This window comes from Syngnathus leptorhynchus, unplaced genomic scaffold (assembly GCF_054491065.1).
Source record: "Syngnathus leptorhynchus isolate UIUO unplaced genomic scaffold, UIUO_Slep HiC_scaffold_313, whole genome shotgun sequence".
Taxonomy (NCBI): Eukaryota; Metazoa; Chordata; class Actinopteri; order Syngnathiformes; family Syngnathidae; genus Syngnathus; species Syngnathus leptorhynchus.
In genome coordinates this window covers 35001-50000 of record NW_028232280.1, presented here as the reverse complement: position 1 = coordinate 50000, position 15000 = coordinate 35001, and positions in this window count along the sequence as shown.

The following is a 15000-nucleotide window of genomic DNA, read 5'->3' as shown; positions in this document are numbered from 1 at the left end:
TGGGTGGCTGGTGGCTCCATAGCTCCATACTTCCATAGCTCCAGTCAGAGAGTTGGCGAAAATTGCACTAAGTGCGAAAGCCCATTCATTTACAACGGCGTGTCCGCCAGGCGGCGACATTTCCCCGTTACCGGTGGCTGCGCGGCGGGTGAGTGACAGAGCTTATCCGAGCGGCTGGAACTCTGCGCCGGCGTGGTCGAGCGTGAGGCCCCGGCCCTTTGGCTGCCTGGTACCTAAAACACTTCCATTGATCCAGCCACGGAGGGTGCTGGCTGGTGGCTCCATAGCTCCATAGCTCCATAGCACCAGAGCTCCATAGCTCCATAGCACCAGAGCTCCATAGCTCCATAGCACCAGAGCTCCATAGCTCCATAGCACCAGAGCTCCATACCTCCAGAGCTCCATACCTCCAGAGCTCCATACCTCCAGAGCTCCATAGCTCCATAGCACCATAGCTCCATAGCACCAGAGCTCCATAGCACCAGAGCTCCATAGCACCAGAGCTCCATAGCTCCATAGCACCAGAGCTCCATAGCTCCATAGCACCAGAGCTCCATACTTCCAGAGCTCCATAGCTCCATAGCTCCATAGCTCCATAGCACCATAGCTCCATACTTCCAGAGCTCCATAGCTCCATAGCTCCATACTTCCATAGCTCCATAGCTCCATACTTCCATAGCACCAGAGCTCCATACCTCCAGAGCTCCATAGCTCCAGCCTGGGTGGCTGGTGGCTCCATAGCTCCATACTTCCATAGCTCCAGTCAGAGAGTTGGCGAAAATTGCACTAAGTGCGAAAGCCCATTCATTTACAAGGGCGTGTCCACAAGGCGGCGACATTTCCCCGTTACCGGTGGCTGCGCGGCAGGAGAGTGACAGAGCTTATCCGAGCGGCTGGAACTCTGCGCCGGCGTGGTCGAACGGCTGGCCTCGGTAGTTGAGGTACCAGGGGTGGGCCGGGGAGCTCCAGGCGGGTCTTGTGAGAGAGTGAAGCCGAGCGGCTGGAACTCTCGGCCGGCGTGGTCGAGCGGCTGGCCTCGGTAGTTGAGGTACCAGGGGTGGGCCGGGGAGCTCCAGGCGGGTCTTGTGAGAGAGTGAAGCCGAGCGGCTGGAACTCTCGGCCGGCCTGGTCGAGCGGCTGGCCTCGGTAGTTGAGGTACCAGGGGTGGGCTGGGGAGCTCCAGGCGGGGCTTGTGAGAGAGTGAAGCCGAGCGGCTGGAACTCTGGGCCGGTGTGGTTGAGCCACGGAGGGTGCTGGCTGGTGGCTCCATAGCTCCATAGCTCCATAGCTCCATAGCTCCATACTTCCATAGCTCCATAGCTCCATACTTCCATAGCTCCAGACTTCCATAGCTCCATAGCTCCATACTTCCATAGCTCCATACATCCATAGCTCCATAGCTCCATACTTCCATAGCTCCATAGCTCCATAGCTCCATAGCCCCAGAGCTCCATAGCTCCATAGCTCCATAGCTCCATAGCTCCATAGCTCCATAGCTCCAGAGCTCCAAACTTCCATAGCTCCAGAGCTCCAGCCTGGCTGGTGGCTCCATAGCTCCATACTTGCAGCCACGGAGCTGGCGAAAATTGCACTAAGTGCGAAAGCCCATTCATTTACAAGGGCGTGTCCACAAGGCGGCGACATTTCCCCGTTACCGGTGGCTGCTTAGCGGGAGAGTGGCAGAGCTTATCCGAGCGGCTGGAACTCTGCGCCGGCGTGGTCGAGCGGCTGGCCTCGGTAGTTGAGGTACCAGGGGCGGGCTGGGGAGCTCCAGGCGGGGCTTGTGAGAGAGTGAAGCCGAGCGGCTGGAACTCTGGGCCGGCCTGGTCGAGCGGCTGGCCTCGGTAGTTGAGGTACCAGGGGCGGGCTGGGGAGCTCCAGGCGGGGCTTGTGAGAGAGTGTAGCCGAGCTGCTGGAACTCTGGGCCGGCGTGGTTGAGCAGCATGCCCGCGGAGGTGGCTCTTCCATAGGCAGGGAGGGTGCTGGAGCTCCACACTTCCATAGGCAGGGAGGGTGCTGGAGCTCCACACTTCCATAGGCAGGGAGGGTGCTGGAGCTCCACACTTCCATAGGCAGGGAGGGTGCTGGAGCTCCACACTTCCATAGGCAGGGAGGGTGCTGGAGCTCCACACTTCCATAGGCAGGGAGGGTGCTGGAGCTCCACACTTCCATAGGCAGGGAGGGTGCTGGAGCTCCACACTTCCATAGGCAGGGAGGGTGCTGGAGCTCCACACTTCCATAGGCAGGGAGGGTGCTGGAGCTCCACACTTCCATAGGCAGGGAGGGTGCTGGAGCTCCACACTTCCATAGGCAGGGAGGGTGCTGGAGCTCCACACTTCCATAGGCAGGGAGGGTGCTGGAGCTCCACACTTCCATAGGCAGGGAGGGTGCTGGAGCTCCACATCCACACTTCCAGCCACGGAGCATGCTGGCACTTCCACCTTGCTTGCTAAGTCGGCGTGATCTTGCCCAAAAAGTCCCTCCTCACCTCCAGCTGGAAGTGGAAAAAAATCCTCCACCTGCTTGGCCGAGGTTCTGGAAGCCAGCAGCTCGCAGAATGTTGCCAAAGTTTCACTGGAAGGAAAAGAAAAGAGAAGACCGAGTGCGCATTTCACCTACCGCCGAATGTCCACAAGAGGGAAGTGTCACTCCGTCGCAGAATCTGCGCCGACGCACTCGGCACCCTTCGAATTTATGGTGCCGGTGCGGGTGTTCTGGGTGCAAAAAGGCCGCCCAAGTGGTAGAAAAAAATCAGACTTCGTCTCTTAGGTCGAAATTAATGCCAAGTTTTGAAATGCGCTGGCAGGGGTGGACCAGGGCCCGTTAGAAGTGCTTAGCCGAGGTCCTGGAAGCCTAACCCGGCGTGATCTTGTGCAAAAAGCCGCTGCTGAGCTCCAGCTGGAAGTGTAAAAAGAACCGGGCTGGATCAAAAAAAGAACCGGGCGGCCCGTTAAAATTGCTTAGCCGAGGTCCTGGAACCCTAACCCGGCGTGATCTTGTGCAAAAAGCCGCTGCTGAGCTCCAGCTGGAAGTGTAAAAAGAACCGGGCTGGTTCAAAAAAAGAACCGGGCGACCCGTTAGAAGTGCTTAGCCGAGGTCCTGGAAGCCTAACCCGGCGTGATCTTGTGCAAAAAGCCGCTGCTGAGCTCCAGCTGGAAGTGGAAAAAGAACCGGGCTGGATCAAAAAAGAACCGGGCGACCCGTTAAAATTGCTTAGCCGAGGTCCTGGAAGCCTAACACGGCGTGATCTTGTGCAAAAAGCCGCTCCCGAGCTCCAGCTGGAAGTGTAAAAAGAACCGGGCTGGATAAAAAAAGAACCGGGCTGGATCAAAAAAGAACCGGGGGACCCGTTAAAATTGCTTAGCCGAGGTCCTGGAAGCCTAACCCGGCGTGATCTTGTGCAAAAAGCCGCTCCCGAGCTCCAGCTGGAAGTGTAAAAAGAACCGGGCTGGATAAAAAAAGAACCGGGCTGGATCAAAAAAGAACCGGGGGACCCGTTAAAATTGCTTTGCCGAGGTCCTGGAAGCCTAACCCGGCGTGATCTTGTGCAAAAAGCCGCTCCCGAGCTCCAGCTGGAAGTGTAAAAAGAACCGGGCTGGATAAAAAAAAGAACCGGGCTGGATCAAAAAAGAACCGGGCGACCCGTTAAAATTGCTTAGCCGAGGTCCTGGAAGCCTAACACGGCGTGATCTTGTGCAAAAAGCCGCTCCCGAGCTCCAGCTGGAAGTGTAAAAAGAACCGGGCTGGATAAAAAAAGAACCGGGCTGGATCAAAAAAGAACCGGGCGACCCGTTAAAATTGCTTAGCCGAGGTCCTGGAAGCCTAACACGGCGTGATCTTGTGCAAAAAGCCGGTCCCGAGCTCCAGCTGGAAGTGTAAAAAGAACCAGGCTGGATAAAAAAAAGAACCGGGCTGGATCAAAAAAGAACCGGGCGACCCGTTAAAATTGCTTAGCCGAGGTCCTGGAAGCCTAACCCGGCGTGATCTTGTGCAAAAAGCCGCTCCCGAGCTCCAGCTGGAAGTTTAAAAAGAACCGGGCTGGATCAAAAAAAGAACCGGGCTGGTTCAAAAAAGAACCGGGCGACCCGTTAAAATTGCTTAGCCGAGGTCCTGGAAGCCTAACACGGCGTGATCTTGTGCAAAAAGCCGCTCCCGAGCTCCAGCTGGAAGTGTAAAAAGAACCGGGCTGGATAAAAAAAGAACCGGGCTGGATCAAAAAAGAACCGGGGGACCCGTTAAAATTGCTTAGCCGAGGTCCTGGAAGCCTAACCCGGCGTGATCTTGTGCAAAAAGCCGCTCCCGAGCTCCAGCTGGAAGTGTAAAAAGAACCGGGCTGGATAAAAAAAGAACCGGGCTGGATCAAAAAAGAACCGGGCGACCCGTTAAAATTGCTTAGCCGAGGTCCTGGAAGCCTAACCCGGCGTGATCTTGTGCAAAAAGCCGCTCCCGAGCTCCAGCTGGAAGTGTAAAAAGAACCGGGCTGGATAAAAAAAAGAACCGGGCTGGATCAAAAAAGAACCGGGCGACCCGTTAAAATTGCTTCGCCGAGGTCCTGGAAGCCTAACACGGCGTGATCTTGTGCAAAAAGCCGCTCCCGAGCTCCAGCTGGAAGTGTAAAAAGAACCGGGCTGGATAAAAAAAAGAACCGGGCTGGATCAAAAAAGAACCGGGCGACCCGTTAAAATTGCTTAGCCGAGGTCCTGGAAGCCTAACACGGCGTGATCTTGTGCAAAAAGCCGCTCCCGAGCTCCAGCTGGAAGTGTAAAAAGAACCGGGCTGGATAAAAAAAGAACCGGGCTGGATCAAAAAAGAACCGGGCGACCCGTTAAAATTGCTTAGCCGAGGTCCTGGAAGCCTAACACGGCGTGATCTTGTGCAAAAAGCCGCTCCCGAGCTCCAGCTGGAAGTGTAAAAAGAACCAGGCTGGATAAAAAAAAGAACCGGGCTGGATCAAAAAAGAACCGGGCGACCCGTTAAAATTGCTTAGCCGAGGTCCTGGAAGCCTAACCCGGCGTGATCTTGTGCAAAAAGCCGCTCCCGAGCTCCAGCTGGAAGTTTAAAAAGAACCGGGCTGGATCAAAAAAAGAACCGGGCTGGTTCAAAAAAGAACCGGGCGACCCGTTAAAATTGCTTAGCCGAGGTCCTGGAAGCCTAACACGGCGTGATCTTGTGCAAAAAGCCGCTCCCGAGCTCCAGCTGGAAGTGTAAAAAGAACCAGGCTGGATAAAAAAAAGAACCGGGCTGGATCAAAAAAGAACCGGGCGACCCGTTAAAATTGCTTAGCCGAGGTCCTGGAAGCCTAACACGGCGTGTTCTTGTGCAAAAAGCCGCTCCCGAGCTCCAGCTGGAAGTGTAAAAAGAACCAGGCTGGATAAAAAAAAGAACCGGGCTGGATCAAAAAAGAACCGGGCGACCCGTTAAAATTGCTTAGCCGAGGTCCTGGAAGCCTAACACGGCGTGATCTTGTGCAAAAAGCCGCTCCCGAGCTCCAGCTGGAAGTGTAAAAAGAACCGGGCTGGATAAAAAAAGAACCGGGCTGGATAAAAAAAAGAACCGGGCGACCCGTTAAAATTGCTTAGCCGAGGTCCTGGAAGCCTAACACGGCGTGTTCTTGTGCAAAAAGCCGCTCCCGAGCTCCAGCTGGAAGTGTAAAAAGAACCGGGCTGGATAAAAAAAGAACCGGGCTGGATAAAAAAAAAGAACCGGGCGACCCGTTAAAATTGCTTAGCCGAGGTCCTGGAAGCCTAACACGGCGTGTTCTTGTGCAAAAAGCCGCTCCCGAGCTCCAGCTGGAAGTGTAAAAAGAACCGGGCTGGATAAAAAAAAGAACCGGGCTGGATCAAAAAAGAACCGGGCGACCCGTTAAAATTGCTTAGCCGAGGTCCTGGAAGCCTAACCCGGCGTGATCTTGCCCGAAATTCGGCCTCTATACTTCCATTTTAGGTACCAGGCGCTCATAGTGTGTTGGTCCCACTAGTCAGTGTACTGGTCCCCCTCGCTAGTGTACTGGTCCCCCTAGTCAGTGTACTCATCCAGTTACCCCCCGTTTTCCAAAACACCATCGGCACGTATAAGGGGGGGACTCCTGAGAGAGATGAGGTATATGCCAGCGCAACACCAATCCGCTCCGCGCTGGTTCCCATGTCGGCTACGGATGAATAAAACCAGCCTGTCCCCCCTGGAGCTCACGAGACACGGAATTTTTTCTAAGTGCCAACGGCTCTTCCGAGCAAACGTGTCCGCTCCGGCTGGTTCCCCCGTCGGCCTCGAATGACGAAAAATGCCGGTCTCCGCCCGGAGCTCATGACAAACGAAAAATTTTCTAAGTGCCAACGGCACTAGCGAGCGAATGTGTCCGCTCGGCGCTGGTTCCCGGGTCGAACCCGGAAGACGAAAAACGCCGGTCTCCGCCCGGAGCTCATGACAAACGAAAAATCTTCTAAGTGCCAACGGCACTAGCGAGCGAATGTGTCCGCTCGGCGCTGGTTCCCGGGTCGAACCCGGAAGACGAAAAACGCCGGTCTCCGCCCGGAGCTCATGACAAACGAAAAATTTTCTAAGTGCCAACGGCACTAGCGAGCGAATGTGTCCGCTCGGCGCTGGTTCCCGGGTCGAACCCGGAAGACGAAAAACGCCGCTCTCCGCCCGGAGCTCATGACAAACGAAAAATTTTCTAAGTGCCAACGGCACTAGCGAGCGAATGTGTCCGCTCGGCGCTGGTTCCCGGGTCGAACCCGGAAGACGAAAAACGCCGCTCTCCGCCCGGAGCTCATGACAAATGAAAAATTTTCTAAGTGCCAACGGCACTAGCGAGCGAATGTGTCCGCTCGGCGCTGGTTCCCGGGTCGAACCCGGAAGACGAAAAACGCCGCTCTCCGCCCGGAGCTCATGACAAACGAAAAATTTTCTAAGTGCCAACGGCACTAGCGAGCGAATGTGTCCGCTCGGCGCTGGTTCCCGGGTCGAACCCGGAAGACGAAAAACGCCGGTCTCCGCCCGGAGCTCATGACAAACGAAAAATTTTCTAAGTGCCAACGGCACTAGCGAGCGAATGTGTCCGCTCGGCGCTGGTTCCCGGGTCGAACCCGGAAGACGAAAAACGCCGGTCTCCGCCCGGAGCTCATGACAAACGAAAAATTTTCTAAGTGCCAACGGCACTAGCGAGCGAATGTGTCCGCTCGGCGCTGGTTCCCGGGTCGAACCCGGAAGACGAAAAACGCCGCTCTCCGCCCGGAGCTCATGACAAACGAAAAATTTTCTAAGTGCCAACGGCACTAGCGAGCGAATGTGTCCGCTCGGCGCTGGTTCCCGGGTCGAACCCGGAAGACGAAAAACGCCGGTCTCCGCCCGGAGCTCATGACAAACGAAAAATTTTCTAAGTGCCAACGGCACTAGCGAGCGAATGTGTCCGCTCGGCGCTGGTTCCCGGGTCGGACCCGGAAGACGAAAAACGCCGGTCCTCGCCTGGAGGTCCCAGCAAAATCGGCGAAAAAACGACTAAGTGTCAACTTTCGAAAAAACGGCTAAGTGTCGACTTTCGAAAAAACGGCTAAGTGTCAACTTTCGAAAAAACGGCTAAGTGTCAACTTTCGAAAAAACGACTAAGTGCCCACGGCTCTGCGGGGCTTGTGAGTCCGCCCCGCGCCGGTTCGGCGGTCGGCCTCAAAAAGCAAAAAATCAGCCTCTCTCCCTGGAGCTCACCAAAAATTTGTCGAAATTTTTCTAAGTTCTCCTCGAGGTACCAGGGGGTGAGGTACCCGGGCTAAGGTGCAGTACCTTTTTTGGTCTTCAGGTGCGCCAGAGTACAATGAAATGGTCCCAGTAGTCAGTGTACTCATCGACTTTCCCCCCGTTTTCCAAAGCACCTCGTTTACGAGTATGGAGGAGATGGTGCTGGTCTCCCCACGGCGTCGGACACGCCGTCCTCGACAGCACAAGGTCGGATAGAAGACCTGGAAAGCGCCGTGGCACGCGCTGGAGGTGGGCACTTTGGCGAAAAAACGACTAAGTGTCAACTTTCGAAAAAACGACTAAGTGTCAACTTTCGAAAAAACGGCTAAGTGTCAACTTTCGAAAAAACGACTAAGTGTCACCTCTCTGAAAAAATGGCAAAGTGTCGCCTCTCTGAAAATTTTCTAAGTGCCCACGGCTCTGCGGGCTCGTGCATCCGAGCCGCGCCGGTTCTGCAACCGGCCTAGAATGACGAAAAATAACGGTCTCCTCCTGGAGCTCACAGCCAATTGTGGCGAAAAAGTGGCAAAGTGCCCACGGCTCTGCGGGCTCGTGCATCCGACCCGCGCCGGTTCTGCAGCCGGCCTAGAATGACGAAAAATAACGGTCTCCTCCTGGAGCTCACAGCCAACTTGGCAAAAAGTTTCTAAGTGCCCACGGCCCTGCCGAGCTTTGGCGTCCGCCCAGCGCCGGTTCCGCAGTCGGCCTCGAATGACGAAAAATAACGGTCTCCTCCTGGAGCTCACAGCCAACTTGGCAAAAAGTTTCTAAGTGCCCACGGCCCTGCCGAGCTTTGGCGTCCGCCCAGCGCCGGTTCCGCAGTCGGCCTCGAATGACGAAAAATAACGGTCTCCTCCTGGAGCTCACAGCCAACTTGGCAAAAAGTTTCTAAGTGCCCACGGCCCTGCCGAGCTTTGGCGTCCGCCCAGCGCCGGTTCCGCAGTCGGCCTCGAATGACGAAAAATAACGGTCTCCTCCTGGAGCTCACAGCCAACTTGGCAAAAAGTTTCTAAGTGCCCACGGCCCTGCCGAGCTTTGGCGTCCGCCCAGCGCCGGTTCCGCAGTCGGCCTCGAATGACGAAAAATAACGGTCTCCTCCTGGAGCTCACAGCCAACTTGGCAAAAAGTTTCTAAGTGCCCACGGCCCTGCCGAGCTTTGGCGTCCGCCCAGCGCCGGTTCCGCAGTCGGCCTCGAATGACGAAAAATAACGGTCTCCTCCTGGAGCTCACAGCCAACTTGGCAAAAAGTTTCTAAGTGCCCACGGCCCTGCCGAGCTTTGGCGTCCGCCCAGCGCCGGTTCCGCAGTCGGCCTCGAATGACGAAAAATAACGGTCTCCTCCTGGAGCTCACAGCCAACTTGGCAAAAAGTTTCTAAGTGCCCACGGCCCTGCCGAGCTTTGGCGTCCGCCCAGCGCCGGTTCCGCAGTCGGCCTCGAATGACGAAAAATAACGGTCTCCTCCTGGAGCTCACAGCCAACTTGGCAAAAAGTTTCTAAGTGCCCACGGCCCTGCCGAGCTTTGGCGTCCGCCCAGCGCCGGTTCCGCAGTCGGCCTCGAATGACGAAAAATAACGGTCTCCTCCTGGAGCTCACAGCCAACTTGGCAAAAAGTTTCTAAGTGCCCACGGCCCTGCCGAGCTTTGGCGTCCGCCCAGCGCCGGTTCCGCAGTCGGCCTCGAATGACGAAAAATAACGGTCTCCTCCTGGAGCTCACAGCCAACTTGGCAAAAAGTTTCTAAGTGCCCACGGCCCTGCCGAGCTTTGGCGTCCGCCCAGCGCCGGTTCCGCAGTCGGCCTCGAATGACGAAAAATAACGGTCTCCTCCTGGAGCTCACAGCCAACTTGGCAAAAAGTTTCTAAGTGCCCACGGCCCTGCCGAGCTTTGGCGTCCGCCCAGCGCCGGTTCCGCAGTCGGCCTCGAATGACGAAAAATAACGGTCTCCTCCTGGAGCTCACAGCCAACTTGGCAAAAAGTTTCTAAGTGCCCACGGCCCTGCCGAGCTTTGGCGTCCGCCCAGCGCCGGTTCCGCAGTCGGCCTCGAATGACGAAAAATAACGGTCTCCTCCTGGAGCTCACAGCCAACTTGGCAAAAAGTTTCTAAGTGCCCACGGCCCTGCCGAGCTTTGGCGTCCGCCCAGCGCCGGTTCCGCAGTCGGCCTCGAATGACGAAAAATAACGGTCTCCTCCTGGAGCTCACAGCCAACTTGGCAAAAAGTTTCTAAGTGTCACATCTCTGAAAAAACGGCTAAGTGTCGACTTTCGAAAAAACGGCAAAGTGTCACATCTCTGAAAAAACGGCTAAGTGTCGACTTTCGAAAAAACGGCTAAGTGTCAACTTTCGAAAAAACGGCTAAGTGTCGCCTCTCTGAAAAAACGGCAAAGTGTCAACTTTCGAAAAAACGACAGAGTGTCGCCTCTCTGAAAAAACGACTAAGTGTCGACTCTGAGAAAATGGCAAAGTGCCCACGGCTCTGCGGGCTCGTGCATCCGACCCGCGCCGGTTCCCCAGCCGGCCTGAAATAAGGCAAAACCAGCCTCTCCGCCTGGAGCTCAGAGCCAACTTGGCGAATATTTTCTAAGTGCCCACGGCTCTGCGTGGCTACGGCGTCTGCCCAGCGCCGGTTCCTGGGTCGAACCCCGAGGACGAGGAATGCCGGTCTCCGCCTGGAGGTCCCAGCTTAATCGGCGAAAATTTTCTAAGTGCCCACGGCTCTGCCGGGCTCGTGCATCCGACCCGCGCCGGTTCCCCAGCCGGCCTGAAATAAGGCAAAACCAGGCTCTCCCCTGGAGCTCAGAGCCAATTGTGGCGAAAAAACGACTAAGTGTCAACTTTCGAAAAAACGACTAAGTGTCAACTTTCCAAAAAAACGGCTAAGTGTCGACTTTCGAAAAAACGGCTAAGTGTCAACTTTCGAAAAAACGACTAAGTGTCGCCTCTGAAAAAACGACTAAGTGTCGCCTCTCTGAAAAAACGACTAAGTGCCCACGGCTCTGCGGGGCTTGTGAGTCCGCCCCGCGCCGGTTCGGCGGTCGGCCTCAAAAAGCGAAAAATCAGCCTCTCTCCCTGGAGCTCACCAAAAATTTGTCGAAATTTTTCTAAGTTCTCCTCGAGGTACCAGGGGGTGAGGTACCCGGGCTAAGGTGCAGTACCTTTTTTGGTCTTCAGGTGCGCCAGAGTACAATGAAATGGTCCCAGTAGTCAGTGTACTCATCGACTTTCCCCCCGTTTTCCAAAGCACCCCGTTTACGAGTATGGAGGAGATGGTGCTGGTCTCCCCACGGCGTCGGACACGCCGTCCTCGACAGCACAAGGTCGGATCGAAGACCTGAAAAGCGCCGTGGCACGCGCTGGAGGTGTCACTGTGGCGAAAAAGTGACTAAGTGTCAACTTTCGAAAAAACGGCTAAGTGTCAACTTTCGAAAAAACGGCTAAGTGTCAACTTTCGAAAAAACGGCTAAGTGTCAACTTTCGAAAAAACGACAAAGTGTCACCTCTCTGAAAAAACGGCAAAGTGTCAACTTTCGAAAAAACGGCTAAGTGTCAACTTTCGAAAAAACGACTAAGTGTCACCTCTCTGAAAAAATGGCAAAGTGTCAACTGCGAATGTGGTGGTGCATGGAAGGAAGTGGAGGACGGCCGCCTCCTTAAACACAGGCCGAAGAGGAGCGTCAGGGCCGGCTCCTTAAACACGGACCGAGTGTCGCCCTTAACACAGACCAAGCGGAGGACGGCCGCCTCCCTAAATACAGGCCGAACCGGAGCGCGAGGGCCAGGCTCCTTAAACACGGACCGAGTGTCGCCCTTAACACAGACCAAGGGGAGGACGGCCGCCTCCTTAAACACAGGCCGGAGAGGAGCGTCAGGGCCAGGCTCCTCAAACATGGACCGAGTGTCGCCCTTAACACAGACCAAGCGGAGGACGGCCGCCTCCCTAAATACAGGCCGAACCGGAGCGCGAGGGCCAGGCTCCTTAAACACGGACCGAGTGTCGCCCTTAACACAGACCAAGGGGAGGACGGCCGCCTCCTTAAACACAGGCCGGAGAGGAGCGTCAGGGCCAGGCTCCTCAAACATGGACCGAGTGTCGCCCTTAACACAGACCAAGGGGAGGACGGCCGCCTCCTTAAACACAGGCCGGAGAGGAGCGTCAGGGCCAGGCTCCTCAAACATGGACCGAGTGTCGCCCTTAACACAGACCAAGGGGAGGACGGCCGCCTCCTTAAACACAGGCCGGAGAGGAGCGTCAGGGCCAGGCTCCTCAAACATGGACCGAGTGTCGCCCTTAACACAGACCAAGGGGAGGACGGCCGCCTCCTTAAACACAGGCCGGAGAGGAGCGTCAGGGCCAGGCTCCTCAAACATGGACCGAGTGTCGCCCTTAACACAGACCAAGGGGAGGACGGCCGCCTCCTTAAACACAGGCCGGAGAGGAGCGTCAGGGCCAGGCTCCTCAAACATGGACCGAGTGTCGCCCTTAACACAGACCAAGGGGAGGACGGCCGCCTCCTTAAACACAGGCCGGAGAGGAGCGTCAGGGCCAGGCTCCTCAAACATGGACCGAGTGTCGCCCTTAACACAGACCAAGCGGAGGACGGCCGCCTCCCTAAATACAGGCCGAACCGGAGCGCGAGTGTCGCTCCTTAAACACGGACCGAGTGGAGGACGGCCGCCTCCTTAAACACAGGCCGAACAAAATGACACAAAGTGTCAACTGCGAATGTTGTCCATCCAAGGAAGGAGCGTGATGCCCGGCCGGCTCCTTAAACACAGGCCGAGAGTCGCCCCGGACGGTCAGCCTCGCGGCGCCCGTCTGCTCGGATAAAATGACACAAAGTGTCAACTACGAATGTTGTCCATCCAAGGAGGGAGCGTGATGCCCGGCCGGCTCCGAAAACACAGGCCGAGAGTCGCCCCGGACGGTCCGCCTCGCGGCGCCCGTCTGCTCGGATAAAATGACACAAAGTGTCAACTGCGAATGTTGTCCATCCAAGGAAGGAGCGTGATGCCCGGCCGGCTCCTTAAACACAGGCCGAGAGTCGCCCCGGACGGTCCGCCTCGCGGCGCCCGCCCGCTCGGATAAAATGACACAAAGTGTCAACTACGAATGTTGTCCATCCAAGGAGGGAGCTTGAGGCCCGGCCGGCTCCGAAAACACAGGCCGAGAGTCGCCCCGGACGGTCCGCCTCTCGAGGCGCCCGCCCGCTCGGATAAAATGACACAAAGTGTCAACTACGAATGTTGTCCATCCAAGGAGGGAGCGTGATGCCCGGCCGGCTCCGAAAACACAGGCCGAGAGTCGCCCCGGACGGTCCGCCTCTCGAGGCGCCCGTCTGCTCGGATAAAATGACACAAAGTGTCAACTGCGAATGTTGTCCATCCAAGGAAGGAGCGTGATGCCCGGCCGGCTCCTTAAACACAGGCCGAGAGTCGCCCCGGACGGTCCGCCTCGCGGCGCCCGCCCGCTCGGATAAAATGACACAAAGTGTCAACTACGAATGTTGTCCATCCAAGGAGGGAGCTTGAGGCCCGGCCGGCTCCGAAAACACAGGCCGAGAGTCGCCCCGGACGGTCCGCCTCTCGAGGCGCCCGCCCGCTCGGATAAAATGACACAAAGTGTCAACTACGAATGTTGTCCATCCAAGGAGGGAGCGTGATGCCCGGCCGGCTCCGAAAACACAGGCCGAGAGTCGCCCCGGACGGTCCGCCTCTCGAGGCGCCCGTCTGCTCGGATAAAATGACACAAAGTGTCAACTGCGAATGTTGTCCATCCAAGGAAGGAGCGTGATGCCCGGCCGGCTCCTTAAACACAGGCCGAGAGTCGCCCCGGACGGTCCGCCTCGCGGCGCCCGCCCGCTCGGATAAAATGACACAAAGTGTCAACTACGAATGTTGTCCATCCAAGGAGGGAGCTTGAGGCCCGGCCGGCTCCGAAAACACAGGCCGAGAGTCGCCCCGGACGGTCCGCCTCTCGAGGCGCCCGCCCGCTCGGATAAAATGACACAAAGTGTCAACTACGAATGTTGTCCATCCAAGGAGGGAGCGTGATGCCCGGCCGGCTCCGAAAACACAGGCCGAGAGTCGCCCCGGACGGTCCGCCTCGCGGCGCCCGCCCGCTCGGATAAAATGACACAAAGTGTCAACTACGAATGTTGTCCATCCAAGGAGGGAGCGTGAGGCCCGGCCGGCTCCGAAAACACAGGCCGAGAGTCGCCCCGGACGGTCCGCCTCTCGAGGCGCCCGCCCGCTCGGATAAAATGACACAAAGTGTCAACTACGAATGTTGTCCATCCAAGGAGGGAGCGTGATGCCCGGCCGGCTCCGAAAACACAGGCCGAGAGTCGCCCCGGACGGTCCGCCTCTCGAGGCGCCCGCCCGCTCGGATAAAATGACACAAAGTGTCAACTACGAATGTTGTCCATCCAAGGAGGGAGCGTGATGCCCGGCCGGCTCCGAAAACACAGGCCGAGATTCGACCCCGGACGGGCCGTCTTCTCCCGGCGCCCGCCCGCGTACGCCCCCCATCCCCGGTCGCCCGTCTGCTCCCGGCGGGCCTCCGAGTACCCCCTCACCCAACTGACCGACTGGCACTCATGACCCGCCTTGGTAGGGCCCCCATCGGCCTCGGCTCGTCCGACGTCGGGTGGACGGTTCCTACCCACTGCGGGTCGCACTCTAGCGCCCCGGCCGCCGCGTGAGCGTGCGCTCCCCGCGCCGCCCCGCAGGCCCCGGCGCGACCGTACTGCGGCGAGACCGAGACGACCCGGTTTGGCATCCATCCCACCTAGCCACGATCCACGGAGGCCGAGCGAGCGGCTGAGTGTCGGGCGCCGCGCGTGCGAGCGTCCGCCGGCCGCGCCGGTCCTTCCGCGAATGTCGTTTCTCAAACCCTCCGGCTTGATAGCGGCGGCACCACGGGAAGCCGTCCACACACACCGTCCGACCTCTATCCGAAAAGCCTTCCCGACCAACCGCGGTCGCGGGGGCGTCTGTCGCTCCGCATCGGGGGGGCGTATGGCTTCCGCGCTACGCGCTGCGGGCTCGGGGGGGCCGCAACGGCTGAGTCTGACTCGGCCGGGGCGCAGCTTCCCTCCCGGCAGTCAGCAATAGTGCCGATCGCGCCTGCCACCAGCCCCCTCCCCGACGGGTTCGTCGGCGCCGGCTGGCCGCCGTCCGCCTTCGTTCCCCGAGGGTTCCCAACCAGCGCCGATCCAACTCCGCATCCTGGCCGCACGCAGTGCGTGCCTCGCGCGGGTAAGTCGCCGGCGCA